This window comes from Procambarus clarkii, chromosome 62 (assembly GCF_040958095.1).
Source record: "Procambarus clarkii isolate CNS0578487 chromosome 62, FALCON_Pclarkii_2.0, whole genome shotgun sequence".
Lineage (NCBI taxonomy): Eukaryota > Metazoa > Arthropoda > Malacostraca > Decapoda > Cambaridae > Procambarus > Procambarus clarkii.
Genome location: NC_091211.1, coordinates 23,323,365 through 23,347,121, shown reverse-complemented (window position 1 = coordinate 23,347,121; position 23,757 = coordinate 23,323,365). Strand labels below are relative to the sequence as shown.

General features: G+C 45.0%; 1 long non-coding RNA gene across 2 annotated transcripts; it reads left to right on the top strand.

Annotated features, from left to right (window-relative positions):
* The first annotated feature begins 7,620 nt into the window (after window positions 1–7,620).
* LOC138354284 (uncharacterized) lies at window positions 7,621–10,484 on the top strand. 2 transcript variants are annotated; one of them, XR_011223534.1, is made up of 5 exons: window positions 7,621–7,788; window positions 8,860–9,057; window positions 9,307–9,371; window positions 9,712–9,783; window positions 10,341–10,484. It is a non-coding gene; the product is annotated as an uncharacterized lncRNA (long non-coding RNA). The 2 variants fall into 2 exon arrangements; XR_011223535.1 differs by lacking the exon at window positions 9,712–9,783 and having other exon boundaries at window positions 7,626–7,788.
* Window positions 10,485–23,757: the final 13,273 nt, after the last annotated feature.

Genomic DNA, 23,757 nt, shown 5'->3' with positions numbered 1-23,757 from the left:
AATACGGCAAAAGGATATTTCCTGTACAGTCATAGTATCTCCAAAGAACATCTGTCATTTACTTCAGTCACAATAAATAAATATCGACTAGTACTATATCTGAACAGAAAGAGTTTTCACCTTTTGTGACCAATTACATCACGGCTACAATATTTTGAGCTAATATAGCCAGCTCACAGTTAAACACAAGTTACACAGCATTTGAGAAGTAACAGTAACAGCAAAAATTGAGAATAAGATTCAGTAATTTTGATATACTCTTAAACTTTGTCATTCACTGTTGAGTCCTGTCACTCAAAGTGGGAGTATATCTCATCTCTGACCGGGTCGAGGTTTGATTCTGGCCTAACATGTATGTATTGTGAGAATTTCCATGAGGCTTGACATTGATGAACTGATGATTTGCAAAGGTCTTCAATGCAGCATCCCGTCGACCTATCTTCTCAAATAATATGGCATTTTGTACATTATGATCCCCCCAACATATGAATGAGTGCGAGATGTCTTAAAAGAAGCCGCCTTGTGTGGGCTAATACACTGTCTGCATATCTATTTATTATTATGCTTTTATGAACCCGAGGTAAAAGAAGCAACTAGTAAAGTTTTAATAAACCCTTTACTCATGTTTATACTATTGTTACAATATAAATTATTACATAAATTTCTACTTCAATACTCATTTGCATGTTCCTTACAATGTGTAAAAAGACTTCAAAATGTTAAATTCTTTGGTTTGCTTTAGTCTCATCTACTGTAAAAATAATGGTGTGTTATTAAACTGGACATCAAATATAGAACATTCTTTACCAAGCAACACTCACAGGATCACAACACACATTACAAGTAAATAAAAGAGGGCTTGACTAATATTTTAGGAGTACAATGGAACCTTTGTTTACAAATTTAATCTGTTCCAAGAGATGGTTTGTACACTAAAAAATTTGTAAACCAAAATGAATTTTCCTATAAGAAATAAATTGAATTAATCTGTTCCACACCCAAACATATTTACTTAAAATACATTTTATACAAAATACTATTTTATTTTGCTATACGTACTGAACAGGTGCCTCACTTTTATTGAGGACTCTTGTTGGCATATGGAAGATGGTGAGGAGAAGTGTTAGTGTTTCAAAGGGAAGTCCCCTTTCATTATAACATCAGGCAGTTATGACATTTCTGGGGTACTCTCTCACTACATTTTGCAGGCATACCACTAGGACCCGGTTGTGGATCACTGCTTGCTTGTCTTTCTAAGAATCTGTCTATAGACACTTGTTTTTCCCTACGTTTTAACACTTGTCTGTAGTGAGCCTGCTTCAGTTTATCTGGGTTAGTCGTTTTAGCAAAACGTTGCAGTTCTTCCCATACTGCACACATTTTTTTTAACGAGGAAGGGACATCCTCTACTCAACTATTTTCCCAAGTTAAACTTTACCACCGACTTTCTTGGGACCCATGATGTCATATATAATAACATTTATGCTCAGAAACCAAAAAAGCGAATAAACAATGAAATTCTTCACAAAGAATTCAAGTGCAGTTGTCACAAGGTGGAATACACTGGTAAACTGAGCATACCTCGCCCTGTACCCAGCAGAACCATGTGCTTGATCCTTGCATGTACAGAGATTCGTATTCTAAGGCAAAATTCGTAAACCAAGTCAATTTTTACTAGGAAATTGACTTCATATACCAAGGTTCCACAGTACTGGTACTTAAATTGTATAAAATACAATGGCATCACTTGCCAGATACATCATTTTCCAAATATTTAGTATGAAGAATACTTTGGAAATGTTTATTATATGGTCAATCATGCATACAAAAATTTTGTTTGGCAAGAAGAATCCTGTACTCAAATAAGAACATAAGAACATAAGAACAAAGGTAACTGCAGAAGGCCTATTGGCCCATACGAGGCAGCTCCTATTCTATAACCACCCAATCCCACTCATATACTTGTCCAACCCGTGCTTGAAACAATCGAGGGACCCCACCTCCACAATGTTACGCGGCAATTGGTTCCACAAATCAACAACCCTGTTACTGAACCAGTATTTACCCAAGTCTTTCCTAAATCTAAACTTATCCAATTTATATCCATTGTTTCGTGTTCTGTCCTGTGTTGATACTTTTAATACCCTATTAATATCCCCCCGGTTATGTCCATTCATCCACTTGTAAACCTCTATCATGTCACCCCTAACTCTTCGCCTTTCCAGTGAATGCAACTTAAGCTTTGTTAATCTTTCTTCATATGAAAGATTTCTAATTTGGGGAATTAACTTAGTCATCCTACGCTGGACACGTTCAAGTGAATTTATATCCATTCTATAATATGGCGACCAAAACTGAACTGCATAATCTAAATGGGGCCTAACTAGAGCAAGATATAGCTTGAGAACCACACCAGGTGTCTTGTTACTAACGCTGCGATTAATAAATCCAAGTGTCCGATTTGCCTTATTACGAACATTTATGCATTGATCCTTTTGTTTTAAATTCTTACTAATCATAACTCCCAGATCCCTTTCGCAATCCGACTTCGCAATCACAACACCATCTAGCTCGTATCTTGTAACTCTATCATCATTACCTAACCTCAGAACTTTACATTTATCAGCATTAAACTGCATCTGCCAATCCTTTGACCATTTCAAAACCCTATCTAGATCAACTTGAAGTGATAGTGAGTCCTCCTCCGAATTAATTTCCCTACCGATTTTCGTATCATCGGCAAATTTGCAAATGTTGCTACTCAAACCTGAATCTAAATCATTTATATATATTATAAACAACAGAGGTCCCAGGACAGAGCCTTGAGGCACTCCACTTACAACATTTTCCCACTCTGACTTGATTCCATTTATACTAACTCTCTGTTTCCTTTGGTATAGCCATGCCCTAATCCAGCTTAATATAGCACCCCCAATACCATGAGACTCTATTTTTTTAATCAGTCTTTCATGTGGCACTGTATCAAAAGCTTTGCTAAAGTCAAGGTATACAACATCGCAATCCTTACCACTATCAACTGCCTCAACAAATCACTGGTTAGTCAGTCATGCATAAAGAGTCTTGCATAATCATACAATTTATAAACTAGGATTATTATGACTTCTGATACATAGTCAATAACACACATTCCCACAATTTTAACTTCTATTAAAACTAAATGACTAGGCCATACATCTATGAAATTGATAAGCCGAAGATAACTTTTATGTTCATGTGAAAACCATTCATTAAATATTATTGTTAGATAAAATTCAGACATTATAATGGTAAGTCAGTGTTGCAGCAATTGGAGAAAATACAATATAGTATGTTGATGGATTGAAATTATGTTAAAAGTATGGCTATATAACACTGTCCCAGAAGATTCAAGAGTGTCTAGATATCAATCAGGATGCTAAAAACAGAATGAAAAATATATTTGCCTTCATTCTCAACTCACTATTTGGGATCAATGATATGAGTACCAGACGAGACAGGAAAGGTTGGACCTGTTACTTTCACTTAATGCCTCTATTTACCTACCAGTAAACAGTAACCCAGGAGTTAGGTCACTATTCTGGTGATGTATTTAGGGAAGGGTCAGTAGTACCTGTCCCTGACAAAACAACTTATGTTAAGTGAATAAGATTCATCAAGGGTTTTATAAAGAAATGTTGTACAATATTAGCGGAAAATAAAAATTTCCTTATCATTTTGAATTCAGGACACAGATGGATGATTATAACGGATGAGTTTCTGTTTTGTGAAGTGGCCTTAATATAATTAGCTAATTGTTATAGATTATTAAGTTTAAGAACATCGAGCTTATTTAAAAAAAAAATTCCCTCAACACACACACACAAGCAGTCATTTGAATGAATGGAATGGTTTGTTCTCTACCCCTTTCACTGCAAAAGTACTGTACTTTATTTACATCTAAAGCCCTCACTTTTCATCCTTTTACGTAACAATTTTTTTTATTAATAAAACCAACACACTTGTGCATATTTTACACCTAAATCACTTAAAACATAAAAAAATAACAAAAAATATATTTTAGGGTTTATATTTTTTATTAACAGTACAACCTTTATTTTCCAAATGACCAACAATGTTACAACCTCAATGGATCCCTCATAGTGGATCTTGTATTTATAGTGGAACTGTTTGTACTGGCATATAGTTTTAGAAAGGAAATGATGTAAGAACATAAGAACATAAGAACAAAGGTAACTGCAGAAGGCCTATTGGCCCATACGAGGCAGCTCCTATTCTATAACCACCCAATCCCACTCATATACTTGTCCAACCCGTGCTTGAAACAATCGAGGGACCCCACCTCCACAATGTTACGCGGCAATTGGTTCCACAAATCAACAACCCTGTTACTGAACCAGTATTTACCCAAGTCTTTCCTAAATCTAAACTTATCCAATTTATACCCATTGTTTCGTGTTCTGTCCTGTGTTGATACATAAGAACATAAGAACATAAGAACAAAGGTAACTGCAGAAGGCCTATTGGCCCATACGAGGCAGCTCCTATTCTATAACCACCCAATCCCACTCATATACTTGTCCAACCCGTGCTTGAAACAATCGAGGGACCCCACCTCCACAATGTTACGCGGCAATTGGTTCCACAAATCAACAACCCTGTTACTGAACCAGTATTTACCCAAGTCTTTCCTAAATCTAAACTTATCCAATTTATATCCATTGTTTCGTGTTCTGTCCTGTGTTGATACTTTTAATACCCTATTAATATCCCCCCGGTTATGTCCATGTAAAGTTAGATTATCCAGGAACCTATTTTTCCTATAATCTCTAAACAAATGTAATTTGTTTGCAATAGTCATAGATGGCCCAAGAATCTAACACTGAATTAATAAGTGCCTACTGTATTAAGTTATTACAGAAAGACTGAGTTAATAGGAGGAATTGGTGATAAGTTCAAGGTAATTTTCATTGGGGGAACTTATTTGATAAATAACATTAAGGTCCAATTTATTTAAGATTTGATTTTCCCAAGTGAGGCAAAATAAAGTTTCAAATCAATAATCGGCGATACAGTATATTCGTACTCATAATATATATGTTCCGAACCTTAATGGAATCTGACCCATATATCAATCAGGTCAACCCATGTGTTGCGTTTCCAAAAGGGTCGCCCATGTTAGAATCGGTGAACGCCCTAGTAATATTGTTGAAAACATCTTAACTTATTAAACCAAAGGTCTTTTTATGTCAGAAGAACGGCAGAAACTGGATCTATATATGAAAACTCTTTCAGGACAAAATTTAAAGTAAAACTAAAGATATTTGTAGTTGTATAAAAGTTGCATTTTTCATCGGTCGTAGAGCCGGAAATCCGCAATATTCATCTCCGAACAATGCTTATTTCACGCAGAATCGTTAATAAACATAAGATTTTTATACGTCTCAAGAAAGATAGAAACATAATCTTCATTTTAAATGCCTTACCATGGGCATATTTGTATTTAAAGCGAAGATACGTGTATTTTTCTAACCGGCGAGCTCCGATCCCGCACAGATCGAGCAACGGAGTAACTCTATCTCAGAACAATGCTTATTTCACGTAAATTCGTTAATAAACGCAAATGTTTTTATATGTGTTGAGAAAGATAGAAATATAAGCTTCATTTTAAATACTTTACCATAGATATATATAAAGTTCTAATGAAGATACATGTGTTTTAATAATCGCCGAGCTCCGACCCCGCACAGACTGATCGACAGAGCAACTCTCTCTCAGAACAATGCTTATTTCACGTAAATTCATTAATAAACACGTATGTTTTATATGTCTCAAGAAAGATAGAAATATAAGCTTCATTTTAAATACTTTAACATGGACATATATAAAGCTCAAGTGAAGATACATACGTTTTTATAGTGGTATTCAGTAGCTTGTCGGTCATGGAATGCAGGGGCCTACGCACTTGCCAATATAGTGTGTAATTAACAAAGATACGCTTATAAAGCCTAAAATATTATATGCCTTCAGAAAGACAGAGATATGCTCGTTATTGTGAGTGCACCAAAGGAAATATATCTTGTTGGAGGACAAAGATATATCAATTCTAAAATAAGTTTCGACTCTCGCTCGGGGGAGAGATAGCGCGACTCTCGCCCCATCTATTGGAGATTCTGTTCACCTAATGACCCAAAGCTACTCAGAGCCTCCTAGCATTATTTAAATAATGAAGAAATATGGTATATTTATTCACTATAATGTTGGTGCTTAATGCAGAACACGAGAAAACATATATTTACTATAAAATAATATACTTCCATTATGAAATAAGTAAATATGTGGCCTCATAGGAAGTCAACAGTCCAGGTGTCAATGTTGTGGAGCGACTTATCCAAGATATATTGTTGTCTGGAAAGTGTTTGTTGGCATATCAACCTTCTGTACACAGTGATCCAGTCGTCGCACTTCTCTCCTTAAATGATCGCAAATTTAGTTTATTATATTAACAAGTAGAATACGTATTTCTAATAATATCTAACATAACTAGCCAGAAAATATTTAAGACTTATTGAAAAATACATGTCTGGAAGTTAAATCGACTTCATAGAACAATAGTGTTGGTCTATACTAATCGTTATTCGTTAGTATGCGTTCGCTACTTAAAACATTTACTGTACTGATGTAAAATCTCCCATGTCTCTTCGCACATGGAACACCGAACCTTACACACTCTCTGATATATTGTTTAATTAATAGAGATTCACTAATAAAGCTTATAATTGTATATGTTATCAAAAAGGCATAGATAAAGTCGTTCTTACGTTTTAGTCACAGAGATTAGATATTAGTAAAGTAAAGTTCATTTTATTCAGGAAAGTACATAAATAGTCGATTTACAAACATAATATTGGATTTATAGATAGAGCTAGTACATACAATACCTAAAGCCACTAGTACGCATAGCGTTTCGGGTATATTATTGAGAGAGGAAAGATATTTATATTTAAACAATTTTTTTTTTTTTACCGACGCTCTCCCTATTGATGAGAACTACAACCTAATGAAGATAAATGTTAATTTTATGTAGATACTGTAATAAACGAAAGTTTTTAATGTCATCAGAGAAGCAGAAATATAGGCAAAATTTAAATCCCTTGTCATAAATATAACTGAAGTGAAAGCAAAGATATATGCATTTTGATAGTTACAAAGACAGCTCTTTAACACGGGTGGAACACGAACAAGGGGAACTTAGTACCCAAATGAGCCACAGAGATATTAGAAAGAATTTTTTCAGTGTCAGAGTAGTTAACAAATGGAATGTATTAAGCAGTGATGTGGTGGAGGCTGACTCCATACACAATTTCAAATGTAGATGTGATAGAGCCCAATAGGCTCAGGAACCTGTACACCTGTTGATTGACGGTTGAGAGTCGGGACCAAAGAACCAAAGCTCAACCCCTGCAAGCACAAATTAGGTGAGTACAACGAGGTGAATACAGCTGAGGGGCGGGACCAAACAGCTGAAGCTCAATTCCCTACGCATAACTAGGCGAGTCCATAGGAATTACCGTTTGTCCTGGCGCCATCTTTGTTTTGACAGCAGTACTACTAATGTTCCCACGTTATGTGATGATTGCTATACGGGTGTTACGGTCAGTTGCTCTTCTATATATGTTTATGGACAACGTAGGTGATTTGAGGCAATTTGCGGCCAGAGTGAAATAGTATCCACGCGGTGAGTGATGGAGGAGGGTATATACTGCTGTGTACTCGACCAGCGGGTGAGAGGTAAGTTATATCGAACAATTATGGGGAATAGATGGGTTATTTTAAGCGTAGAATGTCAGGTAACTGGTAACTACACAGATGGGGTAGTGTTTTTTTTAAGTCTTTATTTACTAAAGTGGAACATTACATTATGCCTTTAGCTGAACAAGTCTACTGGTGGGGGAAGTAGACGGGTTTTATGAAAGTATTTTACCTAAATATTTGTATTTGGTTAACTAGTTCAGCCGTTACCAGGGAGGGTGTTCCTTTAATCTAATCTAAAAATTCTAGCCGGACAAAGTGATTAAAGAAATTGAATAGAACGAAGTGGTTTACCAGGGTGCTTAACATTTAGTTTAGTTCACTTACTATGCAGCCCATGCTTAAAGAATGCAAGTTTATCATATTCAATTTACCGTAGTTTTACTGCATTTAATATACCGTTTTTACCCTATTTAATTATGTCGGGTAAAGGCCGGTCGTGGAAAGTTCCTAATATAGCAAGTTTTAAAGGAAAAGTTTGAGTTAATTTTAACGCTTAAGTTAGTGACCAATTAGCTTAGTCTATTGTGAGGAAAGTTACTAGAATCTAACATTGCAAGTGCCATTTCTCTACTCTTTTTGAGAAACAATACTAGATACATGAATTGCATAGTTTTATTACTAAATGTTCATGGATTAGGTTGCATAGTTGAGGAAATGGTGATAAGGTTTGTGATTTTGTGTAACTTGACTTCAGCAGAGATTTTGATAGTGGCGCAAAATTGATAGGGGCTCGGATCATTGGGAATGCTGACTGAAGTTGATTAGGTCATGGCTATACCAAAGGAAATTAGTATAAATGGGGTTAAGTTGGGAGAAGTGTTGTAAGTAGTGCCTAAAAGCTCTCCTTGGACCTCGGTTATTCTTCGCAAGATTATGGTTTAGACTGCAATAGTTGCAGAATTGGCAAATAAAAAATACCGATGCCCTATAGTTTTGAAATGGTTAAGACTACCAGATGCAGTTTAATGCTGACAAATGTAAGGTTTGGGGGCTAGGTAAAGATGAGATAGATGTTGTAGATTGTTAAGAGTATTAAACTTTTTGCAGGTGGTAAATTGTCCCCGAGCTGGCACTGCTCTCCAGCCTGGGATGTTGATTGGTTAGTCTTCAACTGCCTCCCAACATGGTAGTGAGGAACGTGGAAAGCTTCCTGAATTGGCACATGGTATGCCTCCCTTTCAAACCAGCAGCTGGCACAAATGTTCCAGCTAACATCAGAATAGTGGATGAAGCCCACACTAAAATGTAAGTGGTACAGTTTGTTTAGTTAACTTGTTAAATTTAACTAGTTAAATCTTGTTTAGTTAACTTTAAATGTTTGTTAAATAAGCTTTAATCTATAAATGTATAACACTGTTAAGGGTAATCATGAGTCAAATAAAGTTAATGGCAGGAAAAGTTTTGTTCTAAGTGATGGTATTTTTCCCTTGAAAGTAAAAAAAAAAATATTCAATGTTTACTTTAGCTTGGTTTTAAATTTATATAGTTTTCCAGAATGTGGTTTGGAAAGTCCAGAAGTTGCTCTGTCAGTTGGAAGTTAATTGCTTAAACAGAATCAGGCGAGTTGTAGTAAAGGTTAATCTGAATAGATTTGCATAAAAGTAAAAAATTAGTAATAACTTAAACAATATAGCATTGGCTAAAGATAAATGTAAATTGCCATTGAAGTGCAGTTGTGGATAGTTTCTCAAATGACATTTACTGAAAATTGGCAAATTGATGCCATATATATTTATATTGCTAAATTAGATCTTTACTACTGCTACTAGAATATGTAGGAAAGGTAAATTCCTTGAAGAAATTGTTTCCATCTGAATTTGTAAAGTACTGAATGCTAATTTGAAAAGTAAAGAAAGATTGGCTTTAAATCTGAAATTAATTTGTAGAAATATTTTTCAGGTGAAAGTGATTATGATGCATGGACTGGCTTGGAGTGAGGCTCCTTTACTCTGCAAAAGGAAATCTACAAAAGTGGGAGAGTTTGAATTTGATGTTTTAGCTATATCAATGACCTAATCTTAATTCTCTTATCTAGTCCATTTATAGGTGTGTAACCATGTCCTACTGTTAAAACCCACAGGGGATGATGCAGTTTGTACTGATCCTACCCCTTTTCATAAAAGGGGACCAGGCAGTCCTGCAGATTTCCCTGGCTTGGCTTTTTCAGAGCTTTGCTCTACTATTCATCTAATAGATGGACTAGATTTGCATAGGTTTAGGGACCCTTAACAATGGTTACATTGTTAATTCTCACAGGGCTTGTTTGCTGAATGGGTGGATGCATCTAAAACTTTAGTGCCTGGCATGCATTGTGCTTTCAGTAAAGCACATGTACAATGTGTTGATGGCACTAAAGTGGTGGATGTAATGCACCCATTCAGGGAACAAGCTCTGCACTAAAATCGGAGGAAGGGATAAGCCTTGCTGAGCCAATGTTAAAAGATTGGGTGTTAGGATTTTTTTTGCTTATTAGGCATTGGTGATAATAACAGTAGTGTCCCTGTTTAATGTTTATTTTTCTTTTACAGGTGATTGGCTCTGGAGTTGTCTTGGCCTTTTGGATCTTCTGTTCATCTAGGAGCATCTGTCCCACAACCTGAAACGGTAATAAATATTAGATGTATTATAAATACTATATGTAAAACTTATTAAATAAAACAATTTAAAAAAAACTACTTTATATACCTTATCCTGAAATTATGCTGGAAATTATTGTTTACTACTATTGATGCAATGTTTAAACATCTGAATTTTTTTTACTTTGAAAATAAATACTTGGTAAAATTTACACCTATTTGTAACTTGTTACATAGGTGCATGCAAAATGCATTAAAAAGATGTAAAAGTGGACTACCTATTCAATTTACATAAACAAACAAATATTGCAAATTAGTCTGAAATATTAGTGTTTAATCATTGCAAAAATCGCATGGTTTTTGGCCGCTAGCGGCGAAAACCGTGCGGTTTTTGGCAGGTAGCGGCGAAATTCGCGCGATTTTTGCCCGCCAGCTGCAAAAATCGCATGGTTTTTGGCCGGTAGCGGCCAAAAATCGGGTGATTTTTGCCGCTAACGGCCGAAAACCGCGCTATTTTGCGCAAAAACCATGCGATTTTCGCAGCTGGCGGGCAAAAATCGCGATTTTCGCCGCTACCGGCCAAAAATAGCGCGATTTTCGCCGCTACCGGCCAAAAACCGCGCGACTTTTGCCGCAAGCGGCCAAAAACCATGCGATTTTCGTCGCTGGCGGGCAAAAATCGCGATTTTCGCCGCTACCGGCCAAAAATAGCGCGATTTTTGCCGCTAGCGGCCAAAAACCGCGCGATTTTCGCCGCTAGCGGCCAAAAATCGGGCGATTTTTGCCGCTAACGGCCGAAAACCGCGATATATATTGCGCTAAAACCATGCAATTTTCGCAGCTGGCGGCAAAAATCGCGATTTTCGCCGCTACCGGCCAAAAATAGCGCGATTTTCGCCGCTAGCGGCCAAAAATCGCGCGATTTTCGCCACTAGCGGCCTAAAATCGGGCGATTTTTGCCGCTAACGGCCGAAAACCGCGCTATTTTGCGCAAAAACCATGCGATTTTCGCAGCTGGCGAGCAAAAATCGCGATTTTCGCCGCTACCGGCCAAAAACCATGCGATTTTCGCAGCTGGCGGGGAAAAATCGCGATTTTCGCCGCTAGCGGCCAAAAACTGTGCGATTTTCGCCGCGAGAGGACAAAAATCGGCGGATTTTTGCCGCTAACGGCCGAAAACCGCGCCATTTTGCGCAAAAGTCATGCGATGTTCGCAGCTGGTGGGCAAAAATCGCGATTTTCGCCGCGACCGGCCAAAAACCATGCGATTTTCGCAGCTGGCGGGCAAAAATCGCGATTTTCGCCGCTACCGGCCAAAAATCGCGCGAATTCCGCCGCTAGCGGCCAAAAACCGTGCGATTTTCGCCGCTAGCGGCCAAAAATCGGGCGATTTTTGCCGCTAATGGCCGAAAACCGCCCTATTTTGCGCTTAAAACCAAGCGATTTTCGCAGCTGGCGGGCAAAAATCGCGATTTTCGCCGCTACCGGCCAAAAATAGCGCGATTTTCACAGCTACTGGCCAAAAACCGCGCGATTTTCGCCGCTACCGGCCAAAAACCATGCGATTTTCGCAGCTGGCGGGCAAAAATCGCGATTTTCGCCGCTACCGGCCAAAAACCGCGCGATTTTCGCCGCTACCGGCCAAAAACCATGCGATTTTCGCAGCTGGCGGGCAAAAATCGCGATTTTCGCCGCTACCGGCCAAAAACCGCGCGATTTTCGCCGCTACCGGCCAAAAACCATGCGATTTTCGCAGCTGGCGGGCAAAAATCGCGATTTTCGAAGCTACTGGCCAAAAATCGCGCGATTTTAGCCGATAGCGGCCAAAAATCGGGCGATTTTTGCCGCTAACGGCCGAAAACCGCGCTATTTTGCGCAAAAACCATGCGATTTTCGCAGCTGGCGGGTAAAAATCGCGATTTTCGCTGCTACCGGCCAAAAACCATGCGATTTTTGCAGCTGGCGGGCAAAAATCGCGATTTTCGGCGCTACCGGCCAAAAATCGCGCGATTTTCGCCGATAGCGGCCAAAAATCGGGCGATTTTCGCTGCTACCGGCCAAAAATAGCGCGATTTTTGCAGCTACCGGCCAAAAACCGCGCGATTTTCGCCGCTACCGGCCAAAAACCATCCGATTTTCGCAGCTGGCGGGCAAAAATCGCGATTTTCACCGCTACCGGCCAAAAATAGTGCAATTTTTGCCGCTAGCGGACAAAAACCGTGCGATTTTCGCCACTAGAGGACAAAAATCGGGCGATTTTTGCCGCTAACGGCCGAAAACCGCGCTATTTTGCGCAAAAACTATGCGATTTTTGCACCTGGCAGGCAAAAATCGCGATTTTCGCCGCTACCGGCCAAAAATAGCGCAATTTTCGCCGCTAGCGGCCAAAAACCGTGCAATTTTCGCCGCTAGCGGCCAAAAATCGCGCGATTTTCGCCACTAGCGGCCTAAAATCGGGCGATTTTTGCCGCTAACGGCCGAAAACCGCGCTATTTTGCGCAAAAACCATGCGATTTTCGCAGCTGGCGAGCAAAAATCGCGATTTTCGCCGCTACCGGCCAAAAACCATGCGATTTTCGCAGCTGGCGGGGAAAAATCGCGATTTTCGCCGCTAGCGGCCAAAAACTGTGCGATTTTCGCCGCGAGAGGACAAAAATCGGCCGATTTTTGCCGCTAACGGCCGAAAACCGCGCCATTTTGCGCAAAAGTCATGCGATGTTCGCAGCTGGTGGGCAAAAATCGCGATTTTCGCCGCGACCGGCCAAAAACCATGCGATTTTCGCAGCTGGCGGGCAAAAATCGCGATTTTCGCCGCTACCGGCCAAAAATCGCGCGAATTCCGCCGATAGCGGCCAAAAACCGTGCGATTTTCGCCGCTAGCGGCCAAAAATCGGGCGATTTTTGCCGCTAATGGCCGAAAACCGCCCTATTTTGCGCTTAAAACCAAGCGATTTTCGCAGCTGGCGGGCAAAAATCGCGATTTTCGCCGCTACCGGCCAAAAATAGCGCGATTTTCACAGCTACTGGCCAAAAACCGCGCGATTTTCGCCGCTACCGGCCAAAAACCATGCGATTTTCGCAGCTGGCGGGCAAAAATCGCGATTTTCGCCGCTACCGGCCAAAAACCGCGCGATTTTCGCCGCTACCGGCCAAAAACCATGCGATTTTCGCAGCTGGCGGGCAAAAATCGCGATTTTCGAAGCTACTGGCCAAAAATCGCGCGATTTTAGCCGATAGCGGCCAAAAATCGGGCGATTTTTGCCGCTAACGGCCGAAAACCGCGCTATTTTGCGCAAAAACCATGCGATTTTCGCAGCTGGCGGGTAAAAATCGCGATTTTCGCTGCTACCGGCCAAAAACCATGCGATTTTCGCAGCTGGCGGGCAAAAATCGCGATTTTCGGCGCTACCGGCCAAAAATCGCGCGATTTTCGCCGATAGCGGCCAAAAATCGGGCGATTTTCGCTGCTACCGGCCAAAAATAGCGCGATTTTTGCAGCTACCGGCCAAAAACCGCGCGATTTTCGCCGCTACCGGCCAAAAACCATCCGATTTTCGCAGCTGGCGGGCAAAAATCGCGATTTTCACCGCTACCGGCCAAAAATAGTGCGATTTTTGCCGCTAGCGGACAAAAACCGTGCGATTTTCGCCGCTAGAGGACAAAAATCGGGCGATTTTTGCCGCTAACGGCCGAAAACCGCGCTATTTTGCGCAAAAACTATGCGATTTTTGCACCTGGCAGGCAAAAATCGCGATTTTCGCCGCTACCGGCCAAAAATAGCGCAATTTTCGCCGCTAGCGGCCAAAAACCGTGCAATTTTCGCCGCTAGCGGCCAAAAATCGGGCGATTTTTGCCGCTAACGGTCGAAAACCGCGCTATTTTGCGCAAAAGCCATGCGATTTTCGCAGCTGGCGGGCAAAAATCGCGATTTTCGCCGCTACCGGCCAAAAACCATGCGATTTTCGCAGCTGGCGGGCAAAAATCGGGATTTTCGCCGCTACCAGCCAAAAATCGCGCGATTTTCGCCGATAGCGGCCAAAAATCGGGCGATTTTTGCCGCTAACGGTCGAAAACCGCGTTTTTTTGCGCAAAAACCATGCGATTTTCGCAGCTGGCGGGCAAAAATCGCGATTTTCGCCGCTACGGGCCAAAAATAGAGCGATTTTCGCCGCTAGCGGCCAAAAACCGTGCGATTTTCGCTGCTAGCGGCCAAAAATCGGGCGATTTTTGCCGCTAACGGCCGAAAACCGCGCTATTTTTGCCGCTAGCGGCCAAAAACCATGCGATTTTTGCAGCTGGCGGGCAAAAATAGCGCGATTTTTGCCGCTACCGGCCAAAAACCGCGCGACTTTTGCCGCTAGCGGCCAAAAACCATGCGATTTTTGCAGCTGACGGGCAAAAATAGCGCTATTTTCGCCGCTACCGGACAAAAACCGTGCGATTTTCGCCGCTAGCGGCCAAAAACCATGCGATTTTCCCAGCTGGCGGGCAAAAATCGCGATTTTCGCCGCTACCGGCCAAAAATAGCGCGATTTTCGCCGATAGCGGCCAAAAATCGCGCGATTTTCGCCGCTAGGGGCCTAAAATCGGGCGATTTTAGCCGCTAACGGCCGAAAACCGCGCTATTTTGCGCAAAAACCATGCGATTTTCGCAGCTGGCGGGTAAAAATCGCGATTTTCGCCGCTACCGGCCAAAAATAGCGCGATTTTTGCAGCTACCGGCCAAAAACCGCGCGATTTTCGCCGCTACCGGCCAAAAACCATGCGATTTTCGCAGCTGGCTGGCAAAAATCGCGATTTTCACCGCTACCGGCCAAAAATAGCGCGATTTTTGCCGCTAGCGGCCAAAAACCGTGCGATTTTCGCCGCTAGAGGACAAAAATCGCCCGATTTTTGCCGCTAACGGCCGAAAACCGCGCTATTTTGCGCAAAAACAATGCGATTTTCGCACCTGGCAGGCAAAAATCGCGATTTTCGCCGCTACCGGCCAAAAATAGCGCGATTTTCGCCGCTAGCGGCCAAAAACCGTGCGATTTTCGCCGCTAGAGGACAAAAATCATTCGTTTTTTACCGCTAACGGCCGAAAACCGCGCTATTTTGCGCAAAAACCATGCGATTTTTGCACCTGGCAGGCAAAAATCGCGATTTTCGCCGCTACCGGCCAAAAATAGCGCGATTTTCGCCGCTAGCGGCCAAAACCCGTGCGATTTTCGCCGCTAGCGGCCAAAAATCGGGCGATTTTTGCCGCTAATGGCCGAAAACCGCCCTATTTTGCGCTTAAAACCAAGCGATTTTCGCAGCTGGCGGGCAAAAATCGCGATTTTCGCCGCTACCGGCCAAAAATAGCGCGATTTTCACAGCTACTGGCCAAAAACCGCGCGATTTTCGCCGCTACCGGCCAAAAACCATGCGATTTTCGCAGCTGGCGGGCAAAAATCGCGATTTTCGCCGCTACCGGCCAAAAACCGCGCGATTTTCGCCGCTACCGGCCAAAAACCATGCGATTTTCGCAGCTGGCGGGCAAAAATCGCGATTTTCGCCGCTACCGGCCAAAAACCGCGCGATTTTCGCCGCTACCGGCCAAAAACCATGCGATTTTCGCAGCTGGCGGGCAAAAATCGCGATTTTCGAAGCTACTGGCCAAAAATCGCGCGATTTTAGCCGATAGCGGCCAAAAATCGGGCGATTTTTGCCGCTAACGGCCGAAAACCGCGCTATTTTGCGCAAAAACCATGCGATTTTCGCAGCTGGCGGGTAAAAATCGCGATTTTCGCTGCTACCGGCCAAAAACCATGCGATTTTTGCAGCTGGCGGGCAAAAATCGCGATTTTCGGCGCTACCGGCCAAAAATCGCGCGATTTTCGCCGATAGCGGCCAAAAATCGGGCGATTTTCGCTGCTACCGGCCAAAAATAGCGCGATTTTTGCAGCTACCGGCCAAAAACCGCGCGATTTTCGCCGCTACCGGCCAAAAACCATCCGATTTTCGCAGCTGGCGGGCAAAAATCGCGATTTTCACCGCTACCGGCCAAAAATAGTGCAATTTTTGCCGCTAGCGGACAAAAACCGTGCGATTTTCGCCACTAGAGGACAAAAATCGGGCGATTTTTGCCGCTAACGGCCGAAAACCGCGCTATTTTGCGCAAAAACTATGCGATTTTTGCACCTGGCAGGCAAAAATCGCGATTTTCGCCGCTACCGGCCAAAAATAGCGCAATTTTCGCCGCTAGCGGCCAAAAACCGTGCAATTTTCGCCGCTAGCGGCCAAAAATCGCGCGATTTTCGCCACTAGCGGCCTAAAATCGGGCGATTTTTGCCGCTAACGGCCGAAAACCGCGCTATTTTGCGCAAAAACCATGCGATTTTCGCAGCTGGCGAGCAAAAATCGCGATTTTCGCCGCTACCGGCCAAAAACCATGCGATTTTCGCAGCTGGCGGGGAAAAATCGCGATTTTCGCCGCTAGCGGCCAAAAACTGTGCGATTTTCGCCGCGAGAGGACAAAAATCGGCCGATTTTTGCCGCTAACGGCCGAAAACCGCGCCATTTTGCGCAAAAGTCATGCGATGTTCGCAGCTGGTGGGCAAAAATCGCGATTTTCGCCGCGACCGGCCAAAAACCATGCGATTTTCGCAGCTGGCGGGCAAAAATCGCGATTTTCGCCGCTACCGGCCAAAAATCGCGCGAATTCCGCCGATAGCGGCCAAAAACCGTGCGATTTTCGCCGCTAGCGGCCAAAAATCGGGCGATTTTTGCCGCTAATGGCCGAAAACCGCCCTATTTTGCGCTTAAAACCAAGCGATTTTCGCAGCTGGCGGGCAAAAATCGCGATTTTCGCCGCTACCGGCCAAAAATAGCGCGATTTTCACAGCTACTGGCCAAAAACCGCGCGATTTTCGCCGCTACCGGCCAAAAACCATGCGATTTTCGCAGCTGGCGGGCAAAAATCGCGATTTTCGCCGCTACCGGCCAAAAACCGCGCGATTTTCGCCGCTACCGGCCAAAAACCATGCGATTTTCGCAGCTGGCGGGCAAAAATCGCGATTTTCGAAGCTACTGGCCAAAAATCGCGCGATTTTAGCCGATAGCGGCCAAAAATCGGGCGATTTTTGCCGCTAACGGCCGAAAACCGCGCTATTTTGCGCAAAAACCATGCGATTTTCGCAGCTGGCGGGTAAAAATCGCGATTTTCGCTGCTACCGGCCAAAAACCATGCGATTTTCGCAGCTGGCGGGCAAAAATCGCGATTTTCGGCGCTACCGGCCAAAAATCGCGCGATTTTCGCCGATAGCGGCCAAAAATCGGGCGATTTTCGCTGCTACCGGCCAAAAATAGCGCGATTTTTGCAGCTACCGGCCAAAAACCGCGCGATTTTCGCCGCTACCGGCCAAAAACCATCCGATTTTCGCAGCTGGCGGGCAAAAATCGCGATTTTCACCGCTACCGGCCAAAAATAGTGCGATTTTTGCCGCTAGCGGACAAAAACCGTGCGATTTTCGCCGCTAGAGGACAAAAATCGGGCGATTTTTGCCGCTAACGGCCGAAAACCGCGCTATTTTGCGCAAAAACTATGCGATTTTTGCACCTGGCAGGCAAAAATCGCGATTTTCGCCGCTACCGGCCAAAAATAGCGCAATTTTCGCCGCTAGCGGCCAAAAACCGTGCAATTTTCGCCGCTAGCGGCCAAAAATCGGGCGATTTTTGCCGCTAACGGTCGAAAACCGCGCTATTTTGCGCAAAAGCCATGCGATTTTCGCAGCTGGCGGGCAAAAATCGCGATTTTCGCCGCTACCGGCCAAAAACCATGCGATTTTCGCAGCTGGCGGGCAAAAATCGGGATTTTCGCCGCTACCAGCCAAAAATCGCGCGATTTTCGCCGATAGCGGCCAAAAATCGGGCGATTTTTGCCGCTAACGGTCGAAAACCGCGTTTTTTTGCGCAAAAACCATGCGATTTTCGCAGCTGGCGGGCAAAAATCGCGATTTTCGCCGCTACGGGCCAAAAATAGAGCGATTTTCGCCGCTAGCGGCCAAAAACCGTGCGATTTTCGCTGCTAGCGGCCAAAAATCGGGCGATTTTTGCCGCTAACGGCCGAAAACCGCGCTATTTTTGCCGCTAGCGGCCAAAAACCATGCGATTTTTGCAGCTGGCGGGCAAAAATAGCGCGATTTTTGCCGCTACCGGCCAAAAACCGCGCGACTTTTGCCGCTAGCGGCCAAAAACCATGCGATTTTTGCAGCTGACGGGCAAAAATAGCGCTATTTTCGCCGCTACCGGACAAAAACCGTGCGATTTTCGCCGCTAGCGGCCAAAAACCATGCGATTTTCCCAGCTGGCGGGCAAAAATCGCGATTTTCGCCGCTACCGGCCAAAAATAGCGCGATTTTCGCCGATAGCGGCCAAAAATCGCGCGATTTTCGCCGCTAGGGGCCTAAAATCGGGCGATTTTAGCCGCTAACGGCCGAAAACCGCGCTATTTTGCGCAAAAACCATGCGATTTTCGCAGCTGGCGGGTAAAAATCGCGATTTTCGCCGCTACCGGCCAAAAATAGCGCGATTTTTGCAGCTACCGGCCAAAAACCGCGCGATTTTCGCCGCTACCGGCCAAAAACCATGCGATTTTCGCAGCTGGCTGGCAAAAATCGCGATTTTCACCGCTACCGGCCAAAAATAGCGCGATTTTTGCCGCTAGCGGCCAAAAACCGTGCGATTTTCGCCGCTAGAGGACAAAAATCGCCCGATTTTTGCCGCTAACGGCCGAAAACCGCGCTATTTTGCGCAAAAACAATGCGATTTTCGCACCTGGCAGGCAAAAATCGCGATTTTCGCCGCTACCGGCCAAAAATAGCGCGATTTTCGCCGCTAGCGGCCAAAAACCGTGCGATTTTCGCCGCTAGAGGACAAAAATCATTCGTTTTTTACCGCTAACGGCCGAAAACCGCGCTATTTTGCGCAAAAACCATGCGATTTTTGCACCTGGCAGGCAAAAATCGCGATTTTCGCCGCTACCGGCCAAAAATAGCGCGATTTTCGCCGCTAGCGGCCAAAACCCGTGCGATTTTCGCCGCTAGCGGCCAAAAATCAGGCGATTTTTGCCTGATTTGCCGTTAGCGGCAAAAATCAGGCGATTTTTGCCGCTAACGGCCGAAAACCGCGCTATTTTGCGCAAAAACCATGCGATTTTCGCAGCTGACGGGCAAAAATCGCGATTTTCGCCGCTACCGGCCAAAAATAGCGCGATTTTCGCCGCTAGCGGCCAAAAACCGTGCGATTTTCGCTGCTAGCGGCCAAATTTTTGCCGCTAACGCCGAAAACCGCGCTATTTTCGACGCTAGCGGCCAGAAACCATGCGATTTTTGCAGCTGGCGGTCAAAAATAGCGCGATTTTTGCCGCTACCTGCCAAAAACCGCGCGACTTTTGCCGCTAGCGGCCAAAAACCATGCGATTTTTGCAGCTGGCGGGCAAAAATAGCGCGATTTTTGCCGCTACCGGCCAAAAACCGCGCGACTTTTGCCGCTAGCGGCCAAAAACCATGCGATTTTTGCAGCTGACGGGCAAAAATAGCGCTATTTTCGCCGCTACCGGACAAAAACCGCTCGATTTTCGCTGCTAGCGGCCAAAAACCATGCGATTTTCCCAGCTGGCTGGAAAAATCGCGATTTTCGCCGCTACCGGCCAAAAATCGCGCGATTTTTGTCGTCTAGCGGCGAAAATCGCACGGTTTTTGGCCGCTAGCCGCCAAAAACCGTGCGATTTTCGCCGAAAGCGACCAAAAATCGGGCAATTTTTGCCGCTAGCGGCCGAAAACCGCGCTATTTTCGACGCTAGCGGCCAGAAACTATGCGATTTTTACAGCTGGCGGGCAAAAATTGCGATTTTCGCCGCTACCGGCCAAAAATAGCGCTATTTTCGCCGATAGCGGCCAAAAATCGCGCGATTTTCGCCGATAGCGGCCAAAAATCGGGCGATTTTCGCTGCTACCGGCCAAAAATAGCGCGATTTTTGCAGCTACCGGCCAAAAACCGCGCGATTTTCGCCGCTACCGGCCAAAAACCATCCGATTTTCGCAGCTGGCGGGCAAAAATCGCGATTTTCGCTGCTACCGGCCAAAAATAGTGCGATTTTTGCCGCTAGCTGACAAAAACCGTGCAATATTCGCCGCTAGAGGACAAAAATCGGGCGATTTTGCGCAAAAATCGGGCGATTTTTGCCGCTAACGGCCGAAAACCGCGCTATTTTGCGCAAAAACCATGCGATTTTCGCACCTGGCAGGCAAAAATCGCGATTTTCGCTGCTACCGGCCAAAAATAGCGCAATTTTCGCCGCTAGCGGCCAAAAACCGTGCAATTTTCGCCGCTAGCGACCAAAAATCGGGCGATTTTTGCCGCTAACGGCCGAAAACCGCGCTATTTTGTGCAAAAGCCATGCGATTTTCGCAGCTGGCGGGCAAAAATTGCGATTTTCGCCGCTACCGGCCAAAAATAGCGCTATTTTCGCCGATAGCGGCCAAAAATCGCGCGATTTTCGCCGCTAGGGGCCTAAAATCGGGCGATTTTAGCCGCTAACGGCCGAAAACCGCGCTATTTTGCGCAAAAACCATGCGATTTTCGCAGCTGGCTGGCAAAAATCGCGATTTTCGCCGCTACCGGCCAAAAACCATGCGATTTTAGCAGCTGGCGGGCAAAAATCGCGATTTTCGCCGCTACCGGCCAAAAATAGCGCGATTTTTGCCGCTAGCGGCCAAAAACCGTGCGATTTTCGCCGCTAGAGGACAAAAATCGGGCGATTTTTGCCGCTAACGGCCGAAAACCGCGCTATTTTTCGCAAAAACCATGCGATTTTCGCACCTGGCAGGCAAAAATCGCGATTTTCGCCGCTACCGGCCAAAAATAGCGCTATTTTTGCCGATAGCGGCCAAAAATCGCGCGATTTTCGCCGCTAGCGGCCAAAAATCGGGCGATTTTAGCCGCTAACGGCCGAAAACCGCGCTATTTTGCGCAAAAACCATGCAATTTTCGTAGCTGGCGGGTAAAAATCGCGATTTTCGCCGCTACCGGCCAAAAATAGCGCGATTTTTGCAGCTACCGGCCAAAAACCGCGCGATTTTCGCCGCTACCGGCCAAAAACCATGCGATTTTCGCAGCTGGCCGGCAAAAATCGCGATTTTCACCGCTACCGGCCAAAAATAGCGCGATTTTTGCCGCTAGCGGCCAAAAACCGTGCGATTTTCGCCGCTAGAGGACAAAAATCGGGCGATTTTTGCCGCTAACGGCCGAAAACCGCGCTATTTTGCGCAAAAACAATGCGATTTTCGCACCTGGCAGGCAAAAATCGCGATTTTCGGCGCTACCGGCCAAAAATAGCGCGATTTTCGCCGCTAGCGGCCAAAAACCGTGCGATTTTCGCCGCTAGAGGACAAAAATCAGGCGTTTTTTACCGCTAACGGCCGAAAACCGCGCTATTTTGCGCAAAAACCATGCGATTTTTGCACCTGGCAGGCAAAAATCGCGATTTTCGCCGCTACCGGCCAAAAATAGCGCGATTTTCGCCGCTAGCGGCCAAAACCCGTGCGATTTTCGCCGCTAGCGGCCAAAAATCAGGCGATTTTTGCCGCTAACGGCCGAAAACCGCGCTATTTTGCGCAAAAGCATGCGATTTTCGCAGCTGGCGGGCAAAAATCGCGATTTTCGCCGCTACCGGCCAAAAATAGCGCGATTTTCGCCGCTAGCGGCCAAAAACCGTGCGATTTTCGCTGCTAGCGGCCAAAAATCGGGCGATTTTTGCCGCTAACGGCCGAAAACCGCGCTATTTTCGACGCTAGCGGCCAGAAACCATGCGATTTTTGCAGCTGGCGGTCAAAAATAGCGCGATTTTTGCCGCTACCTGCCAAAAACCGCGCGACTTTTGCCGCTAGCGGCCAAAAACCATGCGATTTTTGCAGCTGGCGGGCAAAAATAGCGCGATTTTTGCCGCTACCGGCCAAAAACCGCGCGACTTTTGCCGCTAGCGGCCAAAAACCATGCGATTTTTGCAGCTGACGGGCAAAAATAGCGCTATTTTCGCCGCTACCGGACAAAAACCGCTCGATTTTCGCTGCTAGCGGCCAAAAACCATGCGATTTTCCCAGCTGGCTGGAAAAATCGCGATTTTCGCCGCTACCGGCCAAAAATCGCGCGATTTTTGTCGTCTAGCGGCGAAAATCGCACGGTTTTTGGCCGCTAGCGGCAAAAATCACGCTATTTTTGGCCGGTAGCGGCGAAATTCGCGCGATTTTTGGCCGCTAGCAGCGAAAATCGCACGGTTTTTGGCCGCTAGCGGCGAAAATCGCACTATTTTTGGCCGGTAGAGGCGAAAATCGCGATTTTTGCCCGCCAGCTGCGAAAATCGCTTGGTTTTTGCGCAAAAAAACGCGGTTTTCGGCCGTTAGCGGCTAAAATCGCCCGATTTCAGGCCGCTAGCGGCGAAAATCGCGCTATTTTTGGCCGGTAGCGGCGAAAATCGCAATTTTTGCCCGCCAGCTGCGAAAATCGCATGGTTTTTGGCCATTAGCGGCGAAAATCGCGCGGTTTTTGCCCAGTAGCGGCGAAAATCGCGCGATTTTTCCCGCCAGCTGCAAAAATCGCATGGTTTCTGGCCGCTAGCGTCAAAAATAGCGCGGTTTTCGGCAGTTAGCGGCTAAAATCGCACGGTTTTCGCCGCTAGCGGCCAAAAACCATGCGATTTTCGCAGCTGGCGGGCAAAAATTGTGATTTTCTCCGCTACCGGCCAGAAATAGCGCGATTTTCGCCGCTAGCGGCCAAAAATCGCGCGATTTTCGCCACTAGCGGCCTAAAATCGGGCGATTTTTGCCGCTAACGGCCGAAAACCGCGCTATTTTGCGCGAAAACCATGCGATTTTCGCAGCTGGCGGGCAAAAATCGCGATTTTCGCCGCTACCGGCCAAAAATAACGCGATTTTTGCCGCTAGCGGCCAAAAACCGTGCGATTTTCGCCGCTAGAGGACAAAAATCGGGCGATTTTTGCCGCTAACGGCCGAAAACCGCGCTATTTTGCGCAAAAGCCATGCGACTTTCGCAGCTGGCGGGCAAAAATCGCGATTTTCGCCGCTACTGGCCAAAAACCATGCGATTCTCGCAGCTGGTGGGCAAAAATCGCGATTTTCGTCGCTACCGGCCAAAAATCGCGCGATTTTCGCTGCTAGCGGCCAAAAATCGGGCGATTTTTGCCGCTAATGGCCGAAAACCGCCCTATTTTGCGCAAAAACCAAGCGATTTTCACAGCTGGCGGGCAAAAATCGCGATTTTCGCCGCTACCGGCCAAAAATAGCGCGATTTTCACAGCTACCGGCCAAAAACCGCGCGATTTTCGCCG